The following is a 17,972-nucleotide window of genomic DNA, read 5'->3' as shown; positions in this document are numbered from 1 at the left end:
TTATTATTATTATTATTATTATTATTATTATTATTATTATTATTATTAGTATTCTGTTGCTGCATTTTATCTCAGTGATTTTTACTTTGCGTCTGCAGATAGCCATGAAATAATAATAATAATAATAATAATAATAATAATAATAATAATAATAATAATAATAATAATAATAATGTAGTATACATTAAATGGTAACAGTAGGTTAGCTAATTTTAAGGAATATATTTCACAGAAGTAGGGAGTAAAGATGCTGTGATATTTTCTGATAATAGAAATGATAATGACAACATTAATTGTTGGCGGTAATTTAAACTAAGATAGATAAATAAACAAAAAAAAAGTGCTATAGACAACGTAGCAGAAACATGAACAAATGCAGCCCTTAAGTGGACGTACGAGTAGATAAGAGGCAGATAAAAAATCAGTATACATAAATACAGAGGATAGCAATCCTAATTAAAAAAAAAAAGTCAGTGGCGACAGTGAATACAACAGAAAACACACAGTATTGAAGGTCATCCATAAAAACTGCAATTAGGAAATAGAAGTTTCGTTGTCCCAGCTTTCCCACAATTTAGATCTCGCTCCAGTGTTTAAGGTGTTTTGTTTGATCGGATTGGACGTGGTATGCCTGACAGTGGTTTTCAGAAGATCTATTCTGCCCTAAAATGGAAACTACAGTATCTGCAAGATTTTCGAAATTGAGACATGTCACCTTTGGGCTTGAAACACTGAAACACTGATACAACTTTATTTAGGGGGGTCCCATTTGCAGTTACAAAAAACTGCAGTTTCAATGAATGAGTTTCTTGTACCACTTCATCAATGCTTTATTTAGTTGGGGGTCCCAATTTGCATTTTGTTATCTACAAAATCAGTAGTAAGGCAAGGGAAAACTGCAGCATCCACCATTTTTCTCAGTTTTGTATTTTTGTAGATACTGCAGTCTGCCATTTTAGGGCCGTATGCGTTTTCAGTGAACTTTTGGGTAGCAAGTGAGTTACTGTGACCATTCTGAACAACAGTAATACGTCCCATGGTCTCTCGGTTATAGTTCGTTCAGAAGGGGCAACCACTTAGAGCAACCATATACGTTATAGCAACAGGAGAGGAAGAGCAGCATTGTGGTTTCTCGATAAGAGAAGGCAGGTCCCCTTGTGATCAGGTAATCACACACAGCTTAAGTTTTATAAGCTCTGTGTTGGCAGTATCTTTAAGGTCATCCGTGATAATGCGCCCCAGATACGGACTTCATTGACGTATTATTATTATTATTATTATTATTATTATTATTATTATTATTACTGGTGTTGTTTTCGTTATTATTATATTGGGAGAAATGACTTTTGAAAGCGTAAAATGTGTCATTATTTCCAAAATTAAAAAAATTGTAAGGAAAGGGAACTAATTCCTTGGGATTATTGACTTATTTTTTTAGTTTTCACCTTTTCTACATATTTCATACTATCAGAAAATCTAAGAAAAAGTAAAAGTTTCTTGTATTTATTTTTTTTACATATATATATATATATATATATATATATATATATATATATATATATATATATATATATATATATATATATATATTATATGTGTGTGTGTTTGTATGTATGTATTGAGAGAGAGAGAGAGACATAATTATGTGTTTTTTTACACCATTATCTTTTCATCTGTTGAAGATTGTTTATATGTTATTACTGGTCTTTACTTGATGCTGGTGTCCATCCGTAATATAGTCTCAGAGTAGGCAGAGGCTGGATCGAACCACGGACCTCGCAGACATGAGCGCTGTGCCCTAGCACTGAACGGTGGTACTCTCTCTCTCTCTCTCTCTCTCTCTCTCTCTCTCTCTCTTCATGTGTATGCATTTAGTGTTATTTTTCTTCGTTTTCTATTTTGTGGAAGCTCCTTAGGCAAGTTCCATACGATATTGTTACTACTACTACTACTACTACTAATATAATAATAATAATAATAATAATAATAATAATAATAATAATAATACAGTCCAGTGTAAGTTCAGCATGTATAGGCTGAATAAATACACGAAAACAGGCAGACGGCAGAAGACAAAATAAATGATTACAGAAAAAGGTAATACTTGAAAAATATAATCAGCCTCTCACTGACATTCCGCACCTCCGACCCAGAGACGAAGAGAGAGAGAGAGAGAGAGAGAGAGAGAGAGATGGGATTATTTTCTAACACTTCCAACCATCTCGAATCGTGCTTCGAATCCTTTATGAGAGAAAGAGAGAGAGAAAGAGAGAAAAGGGATTATTCTAACACTTCCAACCGACTATCTCGAGTCATGGTTCGAATCCTTTATGCGATAACATCCAAGGACATCCAAGGAACATTTCGAGACATCTCGTTTAATGGAGACAGGTGAAAGGGAGAGAGAGAGAGAAAAATGGGCGCCAAGATCGTTAACTGACGGGATGCTACAACACCTGCCACCAGTTTCCAAGTTCTTGTTCCCGAGATAGATGGACGAAGCGTTTAGCTGAATCGTTAAGTTCTTGTTTGTATGAAAATCAAGTCGAGGTTAAATTTGAATGATAGGTTTCGAGAAACAAATTAATTTCAAGTCAAACTGTCAGTGCCAGATGAAAAAATGACAGTAGAATTTAAAGTTCAAATTTCTACAGCAATCCAGTCGATAGGAAACTTAGGAGCCATTAAAAAGAAAAGAAATTAAAATAAATATATTGTAAGTTTTGAAAAACAAAGAATCAAAATTAACATGGTAGTGCCAGTTGTAGGAAGAACCCAGACTAAATAAAAAAATAGTAAAAATGTCTTTTTTAAGTCCCTTCCCGGCCAAAAGTATGGAAATCAAAATTAATGAGCCAGTTTAGATCGTATGAGAAATTCCAATTTGAAAAATAAACCGATCGAGACACAAATTGAACACAAATTGAGTGCTTGTTACGAAGTTAACATTTACTTAAGCTGGCCTTCCAGCTGTGTTTTCTAACAAGAGAAACAAAAGAATTTTAAGAATTGGTCATCATTCAGTAAAAATAAAAGGTTTGCGGTGTATCAGAATTACTGTACCTCCCTGTATCCCAAAACTTGTATGGTATACCAAGAGCCCTGAGGCAAGGCACGCAAGCATGACGAAAGCGTAAAAGATCGGATACTTGGTATTATAGTCGAGTTTGTTTTTGTATTTTTTTTTTTATTGTAGTACCGTTTTTTAGTCACCTTTTTCATCAGATTTTCGTGAATGTGTACAAGATGTTATTCGTGATTCCCTGATTAATTGCCCCTAGTGGTAATAAGAGACCTGTTGACAAGGTCACGAAGCCGCAAAAATGTTATTTTCAAGGTCACAAGGCCACAAAAATGTCATATATATGAATTTCCTTAAAGATAATTTGAATTGCAGATCAGTATCTAATTGCATTGCACCAAAGCCTTAGAACAGCTCATCCAAGTTGGCAGTTCATGTAACATGTAAATTCAGATTTTCTGTATTGTAAGGGAAATATTAAAACTAGCAACATTCACACCTGAGTTAAGCTGAAAACATCACATTCAGTATGAAATGATTCTTTAAAAATAAATGCAGGTTTAACAAGTGAAAAGTACCCCAGATGACTAAAGCCGGATTGTTTGGGCTTCCACAGACAGTTTCATATGATCTTGCGTTCAGGAGCATCGACCATTTAGAAAGTCAGAATATTATCTAACGTGGTGAAGTTTAGTTTTTGTATAACCTGTAAGTTTAAAATTTATTAGCATGTTGTAAAAACAGATTCTGTAACTGAAAGGTCAGTTTGGTTACAGATATTTAAAATAAACACTAATTAAATATTCAAACGTCGAAGGAATATTGCTGTGATTACTCATTGTATGATACATATGTATATATATATATATATATATATATATATATATATATATATATATATATATATATATATATATATATATATATAAAGTGTGAGTGTGCATGTATGTGTGTGTGTGTGTGTATATATGTATATATATATATATATATATATATATATATATATATATATATATATATATATAAAGTGTGAGCGTGTGCATGTACGTGTGTGTGTGTGTGTAGAACTTCTAACACGGAAGAGCAACATGATATAAAGTATTTGGCCACATGGAAGCATAAACACTTTGCTCGTGGCTCTATATATATATATATATATATATATATATATATATATATATATATATATATATATATATATATATATATATATATATATATATATATATATAGCGTTAAGAACTCGGGTCCAAATCGAAAATGTCATTGATTCCTCATAGGAAAGTTTCATTATTACTTTTCCCTTTTGATATTATTATCCACATCCTGTCCTGATACCGTCCCCATCAACTCTTTGACAATTATCTGTATCACAACAATTGGAGCTGCTAGAGTAGTGGGCTGTGGGCAGAAATACCCAGCGGAGATGAAAGAAATAAAAGAAAAAAACAAAATTGGCGGGAAAAGATCACGTGAACAGGTTGACTTGGCGGGAATGGTGTTGCCATCTCGCAGAGCATCGTGTTCGCCACTAATTATGCGTCAAGGAACTTTATCCCGAACGGGTTCTTGTTGCTAGTGTCAGGTTTCGATGACGTTTCCTCCCTGAGAAGCATCAATTAGATGATTAATTTCGAGACATAGTATGCCAGAGATGGTATTTGTAAAGTCTTTGGATTACGTCGTCGATGTTTAGGAAGAGATTTGGAACGTATCGCTGCTGCTACTAGTGTGATTTCGATTCTGCGTTCAATAATGATCTTTTTCGAATTTTGATGCTGATTTGGTTCAGGGAATTGATTGAGAATACAATTCTTTGTCGATAACTGGGATCTTTCAGCTAGTAGTTTATGATAGATTTTGTATAACTTTTCCTCTCTCTCTCTCTCTCTCTCTCTCTCTCTCTCTCTCTCTCTCTCTCTCTCTCTCTCTCTCTCATTAGTTAAAGATAATAAAATCTGTCTTTCTCTTATTACGAATATTATGCAACATATTTTGTTAAACTTTTACATTTGCTCATAATAAAAAATAATTTTAGGTTATTTTGCTTCTGACCCCCATTAAAAAGGTAGACAAAATATATTGTTAAATTCGCCTTATATCTAACATTAAACTTATAATGTACAGTCATTCCTGTTCAGTTCAACCGCCCCTCTCTCTCTTTCTCTCATATTAAAAATTAATATAGAGTATATTCTTTAATATTCTCCCTCTCTTCCTCTGTCGCTCTCTTTAAAAAATAATATGCATTCATTTTTGTTTAATTTGTCTATCGATCCCTCATTATGTAATAATATACAATTTTTCAAATAAATTTCTCTCTCTCTCTCTCTCTCTCTCTCTCTCTCTCTCATTAAAAGCTAACATCCAATGTATTTTTTTAATTCTCTCTCTTCCTGTCTCGCTCTTTAATAATACGCATTAATTTTTGTTCAATTTGTCGTTTGAAACCTGACAAAATAATATAGCATACAATATTTTTTACGAAAAATTCTCTCTCTCTCTCTCTCTCTCTCTCTCTCTCTCTCTCTCTCTCAGCAGTAGAATTTTTGCCTACAGAGAGATTTTCTCTGTCTGTCTCTCTCTCTCTGTCTCTCAGCAGTAGAGTTTTTGCTCATTGAGAGATTCTCTCTCTCTCTCTCTCTCTCTCTCTCTCTCTCTCTCTCTCTCTCTCTCTCTCTCTCATAACTTCAGAGAGAGATAGATAACAGACTGGGTCTTGTCATAACGATATTCGGTTGACTGCGTTCATTCATTAGCTCATGTTAGCGCAGACTTGCCCGTCGAGGTGACCATTAAAAATCCCCCCCCACCACCCCCTGTCATCTCTTTCAAATTTTCAGAATAATGGATACTGTATAGCCTTCTTTGTGCCTTGGTCGGCACAGTGTTCTGCCCTAAAATGGAAAACTGCAGTATCTGCAAAATTTTCGAAACTGAGACATGCCACCTATTGGGCTCATGAAACACTAATACACAAGTTACTGCAGTTTCAGAATGATTCTTCAGTGCTTTCCACGAGTATTTAGGGGTTCCCATTTGCAGTATCTGCAAAATCAGTAGTAAGGCAAGGGAAAACTGCAGTATCTATAATTTTCTCAGTTTTGTATTTTTGCAGATATTGCAGTCTTCCATTTTAGGGCAGTGTTGGCATCGTAGGATCACTTTCATCCCAGCTGTCCAACGTCTTTACCACTGAGACCAAAATGTGGGTGCTGAAATGGCCTGGTTAAATTAACGTTATAATAATTGGAAATCTTTTAAGTTTTGGTGTCAGATGTACGACGTGCAAATGGTACTTTGGTTTCAGATTTAGCTTTTGAAGTGTATTATTATTATTATTATTATTATTATTATTATTATTATTATTATTATTATTAATTCTTTATAATTATTATTTTGGTCTGCTCTTTTATAGTTATTTGGGACGCTTTTTAGGTCAGAACGTACGGTTGTACAACAGCAACGACATCAACAATAATAATAATAATAATAATATAATAATAATAATAATAATAATAATAATAATAATAATAATAATAATAATAATAATACACGGTAAAGTATATCATACTGCGGCCTTTACCATTGAGCAAATTATATATATATATATATATATATATATATATATATATATATATATATATATATATATATATATATATATATATATATATATATATATAGTGTGTATATATGTGTTTGAATCTTATCACTGGTGGTAGTTATTCTAAAATCTGAAATATCTTTTCAATTAACCACATTTTTTTCAAATCTGTTAAGCCCATAACTAAACTAAAAATCAGTCATAGTTTGTGTTGTTGTCCATTACGCAGTCATGTAAGTAGTAAGTTGAGTATAAAAACAATCGAGTGTTAGAAAGCGTAAGGTAGATTTAGAGTCAACTGTGCATACTATGATAATCTGCTTATCAGCGCTCGTGAACGCAAGGCAGCTCGCCCGCGTCCCGGCGAGGAAATGTCGCGGCCACGAACGTTTCGTTTCAATGAGCGGGAATGCGCCCCCCTCCCCCGCCCCTCCCCGCCCGAAACCTGCTGCTGCTGCTGCCGCTGCTGTTGCAGTGTGTGTGTGCGTGTGGGGGCATGTGTACGTACTCTTCCCCCGCGGCCCTACCCAAGGTCAACGGCTCCCACGAAAAAGTCTAGAGAGGAGGAACTCTCCCCCGGAATGCGTAGCGGGCCGCAGAGTGCATTCGGCAGCGACACAGTCAGTCCCTCGGCGGGAACATTTGTGCACACTTGCTGCCCTGCACCTGTCGTCCCTTCTCCCCAAAAAGTATGCGCCCTTTCCCCCCAAAAAAAAAAAAAAAGTATGCGCCTACTCTTCCACTTCCTCGTTTGTACTTGGCCTCTCCTCCCGAGTTTGTACATGCACGCCTTTCCTCTTTAAGTACGTCTGCTTCCTCCTCCTCCGCCCAGATATTCTCACTGTAAGAAGAAACCTGCACCTGTCCGTTACCCGTCCTGGCTGTACCCGGCCCTTTCCAGAAGAGTTTGTAGACGTCCACCTTTCCTTTCTAAGTTTGTACCTGGTGCCCCAACTCCGTGTGTTCTCAAGTGGAAGAGGACTGTTACATGCATACACTCTTGCACTTATTCCCTCTCCCTCCTCTGTATGCCCCAAACTCCCCTTCGTATGTACCTTCTCCTCCCCTTAATATATATTGTGGAGGGGACACTGTAATGCATTCCTCCTTGCACCTGTTCCCCGCCAGAATAGACTGTTGCAGGTCCTTTTCCTGATTGTACCTTCTTTTCCCATTGCTAGTACCTGCTGTCCTCTCCTCCCCCTGGTACAGGTGTATTTACAATGGAAAAGAACATTTTAGAACATGTCTCGCCTTCCTTATTGGGTTGCACTTGTCCTCCCTCGTTTTGTGCCATCCCTCCTCCATTCTTTACATGGTACCCTCCCCTTCCCCAAGGCTGTACCTGTCCCTTCGTTATATTGTACCTGTGCTCTTCTCCTGAGGGTTGCACCTGCTCCTCTTTCGTTCGGTGTTATGAACTCCCTCCCCTCATTTTGTACCAGCCCTCTTGCATTCTAGATTGTACCTGTGTACTTCTTGGAAAGTGTACCTGCCTCCTGTTTTTCACTCCTAGTTTTGTCTAGGCTCGAGGAAAAGGGGCTACCAGTTAATGGAAAGGGATAAACGGTGCTATGATGACTTCGCTCATTTGTAAGAGTCGTGACGTAGCTTCGTTGGCTGATTTCTGATTGTTTGGTTACGTTTGTTTATTACACTGACCTGATAAATTTCCAACTCAGGACTCTCAAACGGAAGTCCTGGGTTCGAACCCAACTCTCATTTGAGAGTCCTGGATTTGATCCCGATGTAAGGTGGGAATTTACTACATCAGTAAACTAAGTAAACGTGATTGTGTGTTTATTATTTCCATACTGATATATTTATTACTTTCGTTGGTTTGTTGTTTTTTGATGTGGTTGCGTAGAGGTTGGATATGAATTCACACAACAAAGATGTAAAACTTTTTTTTTTTTTTTACATTGGATGACGAGGTCTACATTGAGTCTTTTTGCTTCTCGAAATTCTCGAATCTTGTGGATGAAATAGTTTCAGTCATGCTGACTGAGTGTAATCGAATGGGAGTGAACCGTGCAACACAATAAATGGTACATTACCTTTGTGAGAAAATGTTGAAATTATGCTGGTGAGGGTGACTTACTGAAGATCTTTGCCGCTTTCCACAATGAATAGGAACAGTAGGTGGTATACAGTGGTATACAAACACATTACAGATGATTTTGATAATTATGACTTAATCCGCAATAAATTAGATACAAAAATAAAACTTTTAATGTTATTATGGAATGGGTGACTTGCGGTCTTCTCTTTTTACTTGATGAAATGGGAATAATTGATGATATACAAATACATTACTGATGATTATAATAATTATGACGTAATCAGAAGTTAATAAGATTAAAAAACAAGACATTTAATGTTATTCATTGTGGTCGGTTATTTTACTCGTGAGGTTGAAGACATCTCGTTTTTGTTATCTCTTTCAAAGTGTCTTACCAATTTATATTCTTTTCCAATGTCAAGGTTCTCTCTTTGGCGAAAGTTAATGCTGCAATGCGTCTGTCTTCATCATTAAATTAAACTCTTGATGTAAGATTTTGTTTTGAAATTCATTGATATTATTGAAGGGAAATGGGTCTTGTATCAGGAACAGTCTCTCTCTCTCTCTCTCTCTCTCTCTCTCTCTCTCTCTCTCTCTCTCTCTCTCAGGTGAGCCTGTATAGGTAATGATCCCACCTCTCCTAGCTGGTCCATTTTACAATCTCTCTCTCTCTCTCTCTCTCTCTCTCTCTCTCTCTCTCTCTCTCTCAGGTCTCTCTCTCTCTCAGGTGAGCCTGTACAAGTAATAACCCCACCCCTCCTAAGTGGATCCATTTTACAGGTCTCTCTCTCTCTCTCTCTCTCTCTCTCTCTCTCTCTCTCTCTCTCTCTCTCTCTCTCTCAGGTGAGCCTGTACAAGTAATAACCCCACCCCTCCTAAGTGGATCCATTTTACAGTCTCTCTCTCTCTCTCTCTCTCTCTCTCTCTCTCTCTCTCTCTCTCTCTCTCTCTCTCTCTCTCTCTCTCTCTCTCTCAGGTGAGCCTGTACAAGTAATAACCCCACCCCTCCTAAGTGGATCCATTTTACAGGTCTCTCTCTCTCTCTCTCTCTCTCTCTCTCTCTCTCTCTCTCTCTCTCTCTCTCTAGGTGAGTCAGTACAGTTAATGACCCCACCCTCCAAAGTGGATCCATTTTACAGGTCTCTCTCTCTCTCTCTCTCTCTCTCTCTCTCTCTCTCTCTCTCTCTCTCTCTCTCTCTCTCAGGTGAACTTCTATAGGTAATGACCCCACCCGTCTTAGGTGGATTCATTTTACAGCTCTCTCTCTCTCTCTCTCTCTCTCTCTCTCTCTCTCTCTCTCTCTCTCTCTCTCTCTCTCTCTCTCTCTCTCTCTCAGGTCCAACTGTCAGATTTTGTTGCATATCTCGTGGCCATCGTCACGGTCATTGACCATCTTATTAACGCCATCACCATCATCGTAATTGTGATCGGTGAACAGTGACATTCTTACAGAAAGTGAAAGTTGTGCATTTGAATAATAAGAGGTAGGTCCCCAACCCGGGGTAGATGTTGTTCGAAGTATTACTTCGGTTGTTAATGTCTTATTGATTACGGGCTGCTCTAGGAGCGAGAGGCCGTTCCAGCACAAGGCTGGCTTAATCTCAGACAAAAAATGCAAATGTATTAATATTATTCCATTGCTGTTTTTAGTTTTCTGTAAAAGAAAACTATTGTGCTGGCTTTGTCTGTCCGTCCGCACTTTTTCTGTCTGCCCTCATATCTTAAAAACTACTAAGGTTAGAGGGCTGCAAATTGGTATGTTGATCATCCACCCTACAATCATCAAACATACCAAATTGCAGCCCTCTAGCCGGAATAGTTTTTTTATTTAAGGTTAAAATTACACATAATCGTGCATCTGGCAACGATATAGGACAGGCCACCACCGGGCCATGGTTAAAGTTTCATGGACCGCGGCTCATGCAGCATTATACCGAGACCACCGAAAGATAGAGTTATTTTCGGTGGCCTTGATTGTACGATGTACAGAAAACTCCGTTGCATTTTTTACGTGTTTTCTTTCGTCACGTCTCATGATGCGTTACTCCCATTTGTGAATATCAACGGAGGTCATGTCTGTTTTTCGTTTTGTCTGTCCGTATAGTTAAAAAATTTTTTTTATGGATTTCAAAAGAATACTTTTTGAGTTAGATCTCTACTCGTGCCCAAGATTTTATTATTACTATTATTATTATTATTATTATTATTATTATTATTATTATTATTGGCGAAGGTATGCGCTCCCCAGAGTGCATTCTTTAAAAGGTAATACTTTTGAACTTGCAGTGCGAACTCTCTCTCTCTCTCTCTCTCTCTCTCTCTCTCTCTCTCTCTCTCTCTCTCTCTCTCTCTCTCTCTCTCTCTCTCTAACGGCAATGCTAAGCCAAGACAATCAGCAAATGTGTATGCATTTTCTGTATGCCTGCGATTGCACCATTACCCGAGGGTGCACTTGCAAGGAGGGTTGCATACAAGTGTAATTAGGGCGTGGCAGGAGGAAAAGTGATTTTCAGTACTCTAGAGTGAAAATTGAATATTGTTTTTGGGTGGGGAGTTGTTGGGGGAGGTGGGGGAAGTAAGCTCCCCTGTCGTATGACTTGGAAAAAGAGAGCTACAGTCATAATTACGTGAGAATTTCAGATTTCATATTTATGTAAACAAAAGTTGATTATTATTATTATTATTATTATTATTATTATTATTATTATTATTATTATTATTATTATTATTATTATTTATTCGTTGGGGGGCGGGGTCTCTCACAGTCATCCTATTCGACTGGGTGGTTTTTATAATGTGGGGTTCCGAGTTGCATCCTGCCTCCTTAGGAGTCCATCGCTTTTTCATTATGTGCGCTGTTTTTAGTAGCACACTTTTCTGCATGAGTCCTGGAGCTACTTCGGTATCTAGTTTTTCCAGATTCCGTTTCAGGGATCTTAGGATCGTGCCTGGTGTTCCTATAATTATGGGTACAATCTCCACTGGCATATCCCATATCCTTCTTATTTCTATTTTCAGGTCTTGATCCTTATTATTATTATTATTATTATTATTATTATTATTATTATTATTATTATTATTATTATTATTATTATTATTAAGTGAATGCATGATAAAGTGTAAGACAAAATGCCAATGATTTTACCTCCCGGTTTCACGAGACAGAATGCCTATTTGTGATAAAGAAGATTAAGGAAAACATACAATTATAGTCAAATACAGAGAGGAAGTAACTCATAAGTAAATAAATAGAAAATCAGTATAGAGAATAAAAAAAAAAAAAAATACTGAACTCAGCCGTGAAATAACAGCTGAGCAAACCTTACATTTTTTCCACATCTCTTTTAGTTTAGCAACTACTTCGTTTGGCATTGAAGTAGAGTAATAGAGTGGAAACTGCAACATGAGTTGCACCATTATCTTAAGTGTTTTCTTATTTTTATGGCTAACAGTCATGTCACTATTTTACAAGTAATAAGTACCCCGAAGTTTTTTCGCCGCAATCTAGTTTTCTATACAGCGTATAACCAAGGCCACCGAAAATAAACCTATCTTTCGGTAATTTCAGTATAAGGCTGTATGAGCCGCGCCCCATGAAACTTTAACCACGGCCAGGTGGTGGCATGTCCTATATCGTTGCCAGACGCATGATTATGACTAACTTTAACCTTAAATAAAATGTAAACTACTGAGGCTAGAGGCCTGCAATTTGCTTGTTTGATGATTGGAGGGTGGATGAGCAACATACCAATTTGCAGCCCTCTATCCTCAGTAGTTTTTAAGCTCTGAGGGCGGACAGAAAAAGTGCGGACGGACAAACAAAGCCGGCACAATAGTTTTCTTTTACAGAAAACTAAAATTAAGAGGAATAAAGATCCCAGAACGCTGTCATTTGCAGCACCAGGCATCTTAGATCTAAGCTAAATGAAAGCACCCTGAAAAAAGCTGTGTACTGTCCATTACTCAAAATTTCCCAGGGGTCCAGTATATACACCAATGCCTTAATTATGACGTTGGAAATATGAATATCTTATGGCTAATTAAGGCGAAGGAAGCACCAAAAAAGTTTGAATAAGTCTGATTTACTGGAAGCAAGGTTGTCTCAGCAAAGGCATCCTCTATACAAAGATAGGATGCATTGGTCACCAATTGCTTTCGATCATTAGATTTTCGTCTATGGTGACATTTTTGTTTCTGGGTTTCGGAAGCATATTAGGACCATCATCATCATCATCATCATCATCATCATCCACCTGAGAAAATGGTTCAGTGTGGTTGTGTCTGTTTTCTCAGTATGGTTAATGTGTAACTATATTTTGAACCATTGTCGGAAGATCCCAAATTGACCATCTTCCGTAAAACGTATTTTAGAAATGAGCCTCCACTGTTGCTTTTGTTTTCTTCCCCTTTTTTGTGGAGGTGTCACGATGTCTCGCTTTCCAAGTGATAAAAAGGGTCTTAAGTTCTTTCTGTGTAAGTATCAACACCGAAAATTCAAGAGGGACAAGTGTTATATAAAGTGCAGTATCCCGTCCCATTAGTTTTTTTCAGACTCACTTCCCAAGTGTTTGTTTTGCTTGTTTGTTACTTTATTCATCTTTATGTGTTTTTGTCATTGTATATTAATGTCTTTTTTTTTTACCTCCTTTTCCTTATTTTTCATTACTGTGCAAATGCATCTGTATTTAGGATTAACTGAAGTATTCAACTGATAAGAAGATAAGTTCTTTCGTAGCAAATCTGATTGACCTGTTGATAAAATTTGGCGGTGACTGTAATTAGCAATGAATTTCAAAACATCTCTGGGTCTTGAGATAAATTATGCATTATGATGTTTGTGTTTCTTTTCAGGAAACAGCTAAATGAGATTTGAAAGTTAAACAGTTTGCTAACATACTCTATATATTTCTATAGGAACTGTGGCAACTGCTGTGGCGTATAGAGAAGAGGCAGCGAGTCAGCCTGGCAGTTCTATGGACTTAGTGCAAGGTTAGTAAAGGTAGAATGGTATTTTATGACGATAGTGAATATGACTGGCATTTTTATGATAATGTGGGTGATAGACTGTGGTATTTTATAATGATAGTGAAGATGACAGACTGATATTTTATAATGATAATGCAGGTGATAGACTGGTATTGTATGATGTTAATGAAGACAACAGAGTGGTATTTTGTAATGATTATGAGGAGTGATTGCCTGGTATTTTATAATGATAATGAAGATGTCAGACTGGTATTTTTTATAATAATGCGGGTGATAGACTGGTATTGTATAATGAAAATTAAGATTTTGGTGGGTATGTCCTATCGTTGTAGACCAGATAACTACACTTTTTTCCAGTAGAACGCCCCCGCAGTTATTCGACCTTTGACACACACTTCCTGTATCCAGAAACTAAACACGGAATGGACGTAAGACTTTACGAAATGATGCAGCAAGTTCAGTGAATTAGTCAAAAATTTTATTGAAAATGTTATGCAGTCAGATTGACATCACAATCTGTATAAGCGATTGTATTTTTGCAAAACACAAAAAAAGGGGGCTAAAAGGATTTTTTTTTTTTGAAAAATGCAATCGTTCATATACATTATTGTGGCATTTTATTTATTATTATTTTCCTGTCCGCCTTCAGATCTTAAAAACTACTGAGGCTAGAGGGCTGAAAATTGTATGTTGATCATCCATCTCCCAATCATCAACATACCAAATTGCAGCCCTCTAGCCTCAGTAATGTTTATTTTGTTTAAGGTTAAAGTTAGCCATGATAGTGCTTCTGGCAACGATGTAAGTGACAACAACACGTGCCACCATCGGGCCGTGGCTGAAAGTTTCATGGGCCGCGGCTGAGAGTTTCATGGGCTGTCGCTTAGAGTTTCATTCAGCATTATACGCTGTACAGAAAATCGATTGCGCTAAAGAAACTTCGGCGCATTTTTTTACTTTTAGTTTTCTGAAAATAAAACTATTGTGCCGGCTTTGTCTGTCCGTCTGCACCTTTTCTGTCCTCACTTTTTCTGTCCGGCCGCAGATCTTAAAATCTACTGAGGCTAGGGGGCTGCAAATTGGTGTGTTGATCATCCACTCTCCAGTCATCAAACATACCAAATTGCAGCCCTGTAGCCTCAGTAGTTTTTATTTTATTTAAGGTTTAAGTTAGCCATAATCGTGCGCCTGGCAACGATATAGGACAGGCCACCACGGCCGGCTGAGAGTTTCATGGGCCGCATCTCACACAGCATTATACCTAGACCACCGAAAGATAAATATGTTTTCGGTGGCCTTGGTTATACGCTTTACAGAAAACTCCGATTGCGCCGAAGAAACTTCTACGCATTTCATCATCGTCGCTTCTTCTTCAGATCCTCTCTTCGTAGGGGTAGTCATTATTCGAGTTTAACCGTATCAAGAGTCACGGCGTCCCTTCTCTTCGTATTTTGGATTATGGCCTATAATGACAGCTCTTTTCCCTTGCGCGTCTCTCCCTGATTCTTCTTAATTCCAGCCTTTATGTGAATAGCTCTGTAGATTCCGAACGCTGGCGAGAGTCGTGATATCTTTTAATTTTAGGAAACCGATTTTCCTTTTAGCCTTCTGGAAAGGAAAACTGTTGAGATGGCTATTTGTCTGTCAGTCGGCGCTTTTTCTGTCCGCCCTCAGATCTTGAAAACTACTGAGGCTAGAGGGCTTCAAAATGGTATGTTGATCATCCCCCCTCCAATCATCAAACACACCAAATTGCATCCCTCTAGCCTCAGTAGTTTTTATTTTATTTAAGGTTAAAGTTAGGCATAATCATGCTTCTGACAACGATATAGAATAGGCCACCACCGGCCCGTGGTTAAAGTTTCATGGGCCGCGGCTCATACATCATTACACCGAGACCACCGAAAGATTGATGTATTTTCGGCGGCCCTGATTATACGCTGTACAGAAAACTCGATTGCGCCGAAGAAACGTCGGCGCATTTTTTGCTTGTTTCTTTTTATGCTTTTTTTCATCGCCCTTGATTCACGCCTCTGTGGGTGTGACGTCACGCACCTTTGGCTGTCGACTATTTAGACGTCGACTGTTGCGTGACAGCTTATTTGTAACGTCCCGGGATTATTGTCGCATTGAGCGACTGTCGTTACCCGTCTTTGGCGCCGTGTCATCATCTCCCTCAAACGACTGTCACTTCCTAGAGCTGAATTCGTGCTCGTCTTTCGGCGACTGTTTGGTGCGATTTTTTTTTTTAATTGTGTGGGTGGGTGTCCTTTTTAGATTATTATGTTTGTAAATATTTTATATATATATAATTTTTTTTCTTTCTTTTTTTCACTTAATTTTGCAATCTTTATTTGTGCTGTTTTCTATCCTGCAAATATATCGTTATTCATTACCACTGCAAATTTTATGGAAAGTAGTGGATTAATAAGATCAGTCGTCCCGTAGAAGGTAGTGCCGTCAGTGCACCTCACGGGGTGCACTGTAGGCATTACTAAATGTTCTTTGCAGCGTCCCTTCGGCCCCGAGTTGCAACCCCTTTCATTCCTTTTACTGGACCTCTTTTCATATTATCTTTATTCCATCTTGCTATCCAGCTTCTCCTAACAATTATTTCATAGTGCAACAGCTAGGTTCTCCTCCTGTTACACCTTTCAACCTACCTACTCTCAATTTCATTTCCAGCGCTGAATGACCTCTTAGATCCCAGTGCTTGGCCTTTGGCCTAAACTCTATATTCCATTCCATAAGATTAGTCGCATTATTTCAAGTATATATTTTTAAGAACGCATTCTTGTTGCGTAGCTGTTGAATTAAACATTCAGATTTGAGAATCACCAGAAGAAATAAATTTTCATGGTTACCTTCCCTGCTAAAGAATGTGGTTCAAGTAAGGGCTGGCGCCCTTACCTTGTAACAAACATAAAACATTAATGAACCTTGCAACGCTCCGTAACGATCTTGTGCGGGTGGCATTGAAGCGTAGTGAGATAAGAAAATGTTAGGATGCTTGTGTGTTGTCGCTTCGCTTATTGGTGTAGTCGTTTATATATATATATATATATATATATATATATATATATATATATATATATATATATATGTGTGTGTGTGTGTGTATGTGTATGTATATATGTATGTATATATATATACACATATACTGTATATATGTGTATATATAATATATAAATATATATGTATGTATATGTATATATACAGTACACATGTTTTATATATATGCATGTGTGTATAAACACACACACACATATATATATATATATACAGTATACATATTTAAAACAACGCAGACAGCTTCTGTCTGTAAAAAAAAATTAAATGACGCAGCATTTTCAAGTTGGTTGGATTTCTTCACACCCCCAAAAATCTAAATATACACTTGAACGCAACAAGGATCCCTTTAGTGCATTAACTCTTAATAACAAGGAGTATTTGAGTTAATTGGAACGCGAGAGTGAAGCAGAACAGCGCCCAGTCTGGCCTAGGTCACAAGACCCTGTGTGTCGCTTTTCCGACGGCGCCAAGTGGCTGCAAATAAGGCCATGCATTGTATTTCCAAGCAACCTTGAATTCCTGTCATTGAGCGCTGCTAATTGGTATCCACTGACAAAAAAAAAAAAGCAAATAGGAAACTTTTCATATTTTTAAATTTTGATGTTTTTGTAAATTTTTTGTTTAGAATTTTGATTTTTTTTTTTCAGGCAGAATGTGTCCAAGTCTTTGAGAAGACTTCCGAACTAGAACCGTCGGAGAAAATTTTGTATCTAATTATTTATGCAGAAAGACTGAAAGCAACTGGGTTTTTCATAATTGGTCTGCAATACTCATGTTATTATTAATTATTAATGCAGGAACAGAATCCACAGAGATGCGTTTATAACAAAGATTAAAGATGACAAGTTGGAACATTTTTTGACGTCAATACCCTAGGCGTTGTGACGCCAATCTTGATAGTCATAAATCAGTCAGTCAATCTCCGCAGCTTTCTCATCTCCGATGTTCAACCAGAATGGTACACATTATATTACCATTATAAAGATAATTATTAAAACATCACGTGCGACGCAGAGGAAGTAAGGAAAGAAAAAAAAAAGTCTGCCGGCGCTGACAGCTCACGCGGCGCCCCAAGGGCGAGCGCTGCCGTCCTTGGAAAACGCCTGCAGTCGCGCAGCCCCTGAAAAGAGCGGAAATCTTAAATTATGTCACCCGAGTCCGACGTGGGTAGTTGTTGTCTCGTCCACCTCCTTCGCCAAGCGATGCGTTTGGTATCATTGTTT

The 17,972-nt window shown here is 37.5% G+C and overlaps 1 long non-coding RNA gene across 1 annotated transcript in view; it reads left to right on the top strand.

Annotated features, from left to right (window-relative positions):
- Window positions 1-14,251, top strand: part of LOC136850001 (uncharacterized) — a 220,239-nt gene extending 205,988 nt beyond the window's left edge. Inside the window, exon 3 of the long non-coding RNA XR_010856502.1 lies at window positions 13,606-14,251. This is a non-coding gene — a long non-coding RNA (uncharacterized lncRNA). The remainder of the gene's footprint in view (window positions 1-13,605) is intronic.
- Window positions 14,252-17,972: the final 3,721 nt, after the last annotated feature.

Source organism: Macrobrachium rosenbergii, chromosome 21, assembly GCF_040412425.1.
Source record: "Macrobrachium rosenbergii isolate ZJJX-2024 chromosome 21, ASM4041242v1, whole genome shotgun sequence".
Taxonomy (NCBI): domain Eukaryota; kingdom Metazoa; phylum Arthropoda; class Malacostraca; order Decapoda; family Palaemonidae; genus Macrobrachium; species Macrobrachium rosenbergii.
The sequence above is the reverse complement of the archived record's forward strand: the minus strand, read 5'-3'. Positions and strand labels throughout refer to the sequence as shown.